At 41.6% G+C, this 7,183-nt stretch overlaps 1 long non-coding RNA gene across 1 annotated transcript; it reads right to left on the bottom strand.

Annotated features, from left to right (window-relative positions):
* Positions 1-5,300: 5,300 nt before the first annotated feature.
* LOC116783496 lies at positions 5,301-7,126 on the bottom strand. Its single transcript, XR_004355715.1, has 2 exons — positions 6,319-7,126; positions 5,301-6,000 (listed from the first exon to the last, which is right to left on the bottom strand). It is a non-coding gene; the product is annotated as an uncharacterized LOC116783496 (long non-coding RNA).
* Between the last annotated feature and the right edge of the window lie 57 nt (positions 7,127-7,183).

A 7,183-nucleotide genomic window follows, 5' to 3' on the forward strand; every position in this document is an offset into this window, starting at 1 on the left:
GGGCTTCGTGTTCTTGCTGTTTAAATATTTCCACCAGATTTCTCCTTGCTTTGGCTTCTGGTTACTAGTTCTGAATACATGCATCCCGCTGGTTCAGAGAGCCTGAGCACAGTGGTGTTTTTTCCCCTGGACTGGTATTTAAACACTCTAATGTCTCTTCTCAGTCCACTTTTTAACAAGCTAAATAGATGAAACTCTGTAAACCTTCCACTGTAAGGGATTTCCTCCAGCCCATCAATTATTCTTGTCTTTTCTTTCTACATCTTGTCAAATTTTTCAGTATCTTATAAAAATGTTGCTTTTGGATTTGAGTGTTGGAAGCCCCAATGCCATGGACGAGGTCCCTTAGCCTTAAGTCTGCAGAGGACTGTGTTTGCCCAGTACTCACAGCGTTAAACAGGAGCTCACATTGGCTGTTTGTCTGGTGTGACTCCTCAATCATCTGAAGTCTCGGCTTTCATGATAGTGTTTCCCCCTTTCTACAGGTATGGTCTGAGTTCTTATTTCCTAGATGCTTCACGTGAGGCTGTGTCCAAGTCCAGTTTGTGTGAATGGACCTGGCTGAGTGATGGACCAGGCTACTCACTGCTTTCCCAGTTCTGTGACCCACAAACTGTATCAGTTATTTTTTACTTTCAGATCCGGGTTGAAATGCTGCATTGCATATGACCTACGCTAACTTGAAAAGCATCATTGAGTGCAACTTTTTATTAGCTTGTTTTTGAGACTTGCAGGCTAGGCATTTCTTAATCCTCTTAGTATGTGATTATGTACAGTAAATCTTTCTGACTTATGGTGCTAGGTCAATGCCTTATAAAAATTTAAGTATGTTGCACCTATGCAGTCCCCTTTGTTAAACCAAATGTATAATGATGGCATCTAAGAATGAAATTAGGGTTTGGGTTTTTTCTTTTCTTATTTTACTACAAAATCTCTTATTTCATAAAATCCTTGGGTTATAGACTTTATTTTTTCATTCACTAATTCTTCATCTCAACAGCTTTTCCATAATTTTAACACTGAGTCATTTCATTTGCCTTTTGGGAATACTGCCGTGAGTGTCTTAAGGTATTTCTCTAATATCCCAACTTTAATTAAAATGAGAATCAATGGGCTAGAGAGCTTGTTAGTGAACTCCTTTAGGACTCCTGTTTCTTTGCTGACTTCAAATGCATATCCCTAGTAGAGGTTGTCTCATCTGCTACTTTGATACTAAGGTACTAGATAGAAGTTGCTATTTTCATTTGACTGCCACATCCTATTCTTTTCTTTATATTTGTTGACTGATTTCCGCTATTCTATGTCACTAGCGTTTTCACCATTTTCATCTAGCACGGATCAGTACTATTAGTACTATTAGTAAGATTTCTTTGTTAATTTAAAAGAGAAAAAAATCCTGTTATGACTAGTTTTGCTAGCCACAAAGTTTTAGTTATTTTATAATGTCTGACTTGTGTCAGTTGCTGTCTGGCCTTCATCTTTTCCATCTGTTGTGTTTCAGTTTGATTTTCTTTAAATTGTTTCTTGCTCACAGACTTTCTCACTGAACCCAGGATGAGCTTTTACCAAAAGGTTTCCTCTTTTTCATTGTGAAATTAGGGCCCTTTTGGCCACATGGAAGATTTTCCTCACAGGAGAGTTTAATTCACATTTCTCTGCCTTATTTCTTTTTTTTTTTTTCTCATGGGCAACTCAGTTTATAGTTTTGCTCACCCTGGAAGTTAGCACAGACTCAGCACAGGTTTATTACTACTTGTGGCTCTCTTCTCCATGTCCATATTCCATATGAACAGGACAAAACTGCCAGTTTCACTCAAGTTATCTCATCTCATATGCATCACCTTGAAGTCTGAAAAATTGACTTGGCTTGGGTGCAGTGTCTTGTATTAGTTGGGAAGGTTTTAGAAGTCGGAATTATACTTTGCCGACTGGTTGAATTCCCAGGCTCGCAAGTTAAAATTCCTTGCAGACGTTTTTTGGTTTATATGTTAAAGGTGCTTGAAATTGCCTTTCCAGGCCCCTGGTTTGCTGTGTTGTTTTCTAATGTCTGCTATCCTTCCCCTTCTTGGAATCTGCTACCTAGCATGGGGATCCATATGTATTTAAGGCTGTACAATTCCTGTGTTACCAGTCATTTCAAAGATATTATTCCTTTTGTGTTTGCAGCTTGTTGCTGTACCTATAGCTTTTACTGTTGCCCGGGAAGAACCTAATTATTTCTTACTAAGGGACTTCCCATTGAGTTTCAGAAATGCCACTTTATTCCAGGCCTCTTTTTTTCTTATCAGTGAGAATGTCCTCTGTTTACCCTGAGTCCTGTTGCTGATGTGGAAATAATTGGAGATACCTTACTCTCATTATCTTTGTCACTTATTTGAGTTTGGATTAGATCTTTGGATTCCCAAGGTTGTTTAACATTGTCAAAGTGCTTCAGGTGGTTTAAAAAGGAGAGTTGCTACCTGCGAGACACAAAATCTAACAACCTGTACAAAATCCTTCCCTGTTGAGATGCAGCCTGAGGTTCTGCAGCTTTTCAGCTTTGTGCACTCAAGCCAACGATGGTTCGACTTATTTACCTCCCACTCACAAGTGGAAGATTCTCTTAGCAAGATCCCATGGTCCTTCCTCTTAGCTCCCTGAGTTCTTTGACCCTGCATTTTTCATTGTGATGCCAAGGCATTTGTTTCTGTATGTCTTATCCAAGAAGACTTGACAATGACTCTGGAGTTCTGTGTTAGGTTGCATCTTGTGTCTTTGCTGGAAGGCAGTAGCACTTTTTCTTCTTGTCCTTTTCTGAGCTGATTGTCTGTTCTTAGCTGGATTTTACAAATTATCATTGCTTTAAAAGGAAACATCATGTAGGCTGGAAATCATTTAGAAAAGTCACCCACAAACAGTAACTGAATCTTAGCCGTGACTAATGATAGTATTGCTGGTCTATAATTCAGTTAAATCTTCAAGAAAGATTTAAGACTTTCATAATTTAAAGCCTTATGGTTAATCAACCATATCCTTTATTAGAGTTTTTCTGTTGGTTATCACTGCCATTAAAACTGCCATTCTGTTTTACTACTATATTTTTTTTAATCCATAGGGTCTTGTTATGCCTTTGTTCAGTACATTAAAGTCTTCTTCTATAAGAAGTCTTTCTTCTGTAATGAATTATAGACCATGATCAAGTCACTGCATTCATTCTTCCAAACAGCTAAATTAAATTGAGCTGGTTTAGGTGTCTCACATTAAGGCTTGGCTCCATCATGTATTTCTTATCTGTTGCCTTTCTCTTCCCTTTCAGTTACCAGCTTGTGTAGTGCTCACTTCAAGTCTTGCTACATTAGACCTAGATGGTTATCTTGAGCCACCAAACTTACAATGCCATACAAGGATGTCTAGTTCTTTTAATGAGATCTTTTTCTTTAAATTCAAACAAAGAACATTATGCTTCTTTTCTTAGCTGAGTGCAACCCCTGTCAATTACACTGTGATTCTGCCACGTCAGTGTTAGGTTAACTGCCTTACAGCAACCTGGATGAGCCCATTTGCTTGTCAAATACTTTTAAAGTATTTGCTGGTCTTCTGGAACACATTCAGAGCTTCGAAGTTGTTTGGAAAAGAAAGCCCATTGCTTCCATCTGCTTGCCAGATAATTCTTTTCAAATTACAGATTGTCAGTTTCTAGCTATGCAACTTTTAGGATGTTTTATTTAATGGGTAGAACTAAAGATCTTCCTAAATCTTATTGGCAATAGGTAATATTTCATTACCTCACAGATATGTCTACATCATCCAACTTTCTTCCTAATATAGAATATAATTATGAGATTCTGCCTGTCTTCTATATTTTTATTGATTATTTTATCATCTTTATATCATCTAAAGGATATATATCATGTTTAGGATTTTCTTCTAATATTTTGCAGGTAATGTACCTGAAAGCTGCCCAAGTTTACTAGTGCAGTTTCAGAACATAGAATGAAATTGCTCTGTACACTTTCTTAACTACAAGATAGGTACCTGTTCAATCGTCATTTCAGGTACAACAGATTAAATTTGTGTGCATGGTTTCTTGTTTCTGTGTAGTAGAACACCAAAGTACTAGAGAGATGTAGTAACTTGGTCCAACAAACATTTCGATTTCATGTAGTGTCTGTGTAATGAATGGAAAAAAAAATGGAAGAAAAGAAATCGTGACACCAAAGAACTAGAGTCTATGCCTAGTTTTGCTGCTGAATTAGGATATGTTATTGAAACATGGATACAGGTATAATCTGTGGCCTTTGGCATACTCTTTCATTTGTAAAGCTGATTAACCACCTTGCGGGCAAGTGCTGCAGATCAATCCTTTGCTCTTTGTGAGAATGAAGTGTGGGTACATCCAGTGTTTCCTGAAGTCAGGAAATGCAGAGCAGGGACCTCTGAACTGAGAATGTTAAAGAGTGAGAAGAGCCGAATGTACCTCTACAGCAAAAAGGAAACCAAACAAGAGTGTGAAGCTATAGCCCTTCCTGTTGGGTGATGCATAAGGATCCCTCTCAAGCACTGGCCTTCACCTCCTAGTCCTTGGACAACGTTTAAGAGGTCTCTAAGGTAACTGAAAAGCTGGAGGCTTGAATTTGGTATGCAGATGTTTACATTTCCAAGGGAAAACACAGGCATCTGTAGATCAATAAAGGTTGAGAACCACTGCTGCAGACTGCTTCCGTAGGCCGCTCAGCTCCCCGGTGTGAGGTGCGCAGGCCTTCTGGGCAGCACGCCTGCTCATCCCACAGGCCCTCCCTCCAGCCAACCAGGAGGAGGGTTAAACCTGTGGGTTTAACAACAGGATGTAATTGTGGTAGCAAACTGGGGTGAGGGGGAGGAGTGTGATAACCACCAGGGTTAGCGTCTGTGGCTTTGTTACTACGGCAGGATCAGTGAATGAGGCTGGGTGAGGGTTAGACATAAATAGCCGTGGACCTCTGGAGCGTATTTCAGTGGGGGAAGCACCTTCTTGTAAAATCATCTGTGCCCCTGCCAGGACTCTGACTTGCAGAAGTGTTTACTCTAAAAAATATTACACCCCTGGCCAATAACTACCGTGGTAACACTCCCTCTGCAGGTGAGGATGCTTCTGGAACCCTGAGCGATGCACTTCTCTATGCTTTGACTTTCTAAGAAAGCAAAAATAGCAAATTGTCTAGATTCAGAACTCAAGAACTAGTTTGTGCTGGATTGATATTTTCTACTACTGTGAGACCACCCAGGCACACAAAACTGCCTCTCCCCTTTGTTTTCCAGCTTCACAGTGGCAGTTCATGAAGTTAAAGACATATTTGTACATTTTACTAAGATTTACCATTTAGATTTTAGGCAAGTGTCTCCTCTTTTCCTTATAGTTTGTATCTGCAGTGGCAAGAAGTCCAGAGGGAGCTTGTCTCTCCACTTCAGTGGTCTAGTATTTTGACACATTCCTAGCCTTGGCTTGGAGGGTAAGATGGATTCCCAGGTGGTCTCTTAACCAAATTAGTGATGTCTGAGAATGTCTCATTCTTAACATCAGCTCCATTTAGCCTGGTAGCCCCAGGCAGGATGCATTTGGGGGATTCTGGTTTAGGGAGCAGGGGTTTTTTTATGTAACAGCCACATCCTTCCCCTTAATTAAGAGTGTAAGGCAATTTATACAAGAATTTCGAAGTACTTTAAAGTGAGGCTTAACAATAATGTTCAGCTAACTGAAGCCAGCTGCTTCATATGAGAACTGAAAAGACTGAGAAATGTGTTTTGAATAATTAAAAATATGTCATAAATAACTTAAATGACTGTAGGAATAGGAATGGAAAACACCATCTTCAGAACACAGAGGATCTCTGAATTAACCAAATAGTTTTAACTACAAGAGGGTTGATAGTTCAAACAGTTGTAGTTCATTTATATAACGGCTCCTCAGTCTTGCAGTGGAGGCTGCTGGAAGACTTAATCCCAGTATATCCATATAAATAAAGGCAGGGTGTCTTGGAAGATCTTTGGGAGGAAAGAGGAAAAAACCCCAAATTTAGTCACTTCTCCTCGTGGCCAGAATGTGGGAGCACTCAGTCCTGAGCAGTGACTGACATTGTACAGACTGTCCAGAAAAAAAAAAAAAGGGTGGCAGTGAGTACCCAGCAGAAGGGTGGATGAAATGTAGTATTTGCCAAACAAAACCAGTGCCTCCTAAACGGTATAGGATGCTAGATTAACGCTGACCTCTTCAAACATCAATCCTGCGTATCCTAGACCCTAAGGATCAAAAGAAGTAGGATAATTTTGTCTCAGTTCCTTCATAATCACGCATGACCTCACCCTCTTAACCCAGCACAATGCCACACTGTGCATGTAGCAAAGGACAGCGGGGGAAGCTCCTGAACTCCATGGCACGAGGATTTCTAACCCAGAAGTGACCTGTGGTGTGTGGTCACTAGGATGGTACTGGCAAGAGGAAGGAAAAGAGAAAACGGTCTTAACTTCATTCCATTCTTTAGCTGTGTTGTACCATAAGTCTTTCACAGCAAAGACTGTCTCATTTATGACACAGCAGCAGCTGCTCCTCACTGGGGAATTCCATGGTGAATGGAAACCAATAGTAACACGTCAACAGCACTTCCTCGCTCAGAGCACAGAATGGGTAAGATTGGGAGGGGCCACAGTTGCTCATCTGGTCCAACCTCCCTGCTCAAGCAGGGTCATCTAGAGCACGTGGAACGGGATTCCGTCCAGCCGGTTCTGGACTATCTCCAGTGAGGAAAACTCCACAACCTCCGTGGGAAACCTGTTCCAATGCTCGGTCACTGCACAGTAAGGAAGTTCTTCCTCATGTTCAGGTGGAACCTCCTGTGCAACCGTTTCTGCCCTTTGCCTCTCGTCCTATTGCTCGGCACCACTGAGAAGAGTCTGCATCCATCCTCTCCCCCTCCCTTCCCCCCTGCCCCGCTTTAGGTATTTATACAGATTGATGAGGTCCCTTCTCAGTCGCCTCTTCTCAAGGCTGAACAGGCGCAGCTTCTTTCCCCCGTAAGAGCGATGCTCCACTCCTCCCATCGCCCCGTTCACCTCTCGCGGGGCCCGCCCGGGGCCGACGCACAGACCCGAAATGGCGGCGGGGGCGGGCGGAAGTGCCGGGCGGGATGGGCGGAAGCGGCTTCCGCGGCCGGGCAGCGCCGCTTCCGGG

The sequence above is a fragment of the Chiroxiphia lanceolata genome, chromosome 2, assembly GCF_009829145.1.
Source record: "Chiroxiphia lanceolata isolate bChiLan1 chromosome 2, bChiLan1.pri, whole genome shotgun sequence".
Taxonomy (NCBI): domain Eukaryota; kingdom Metazoa; phylum Chordata; class Aves; order Passeriformes; family Pipridae; genus Chiroxiphia; species Chiroxiphia lanceolata.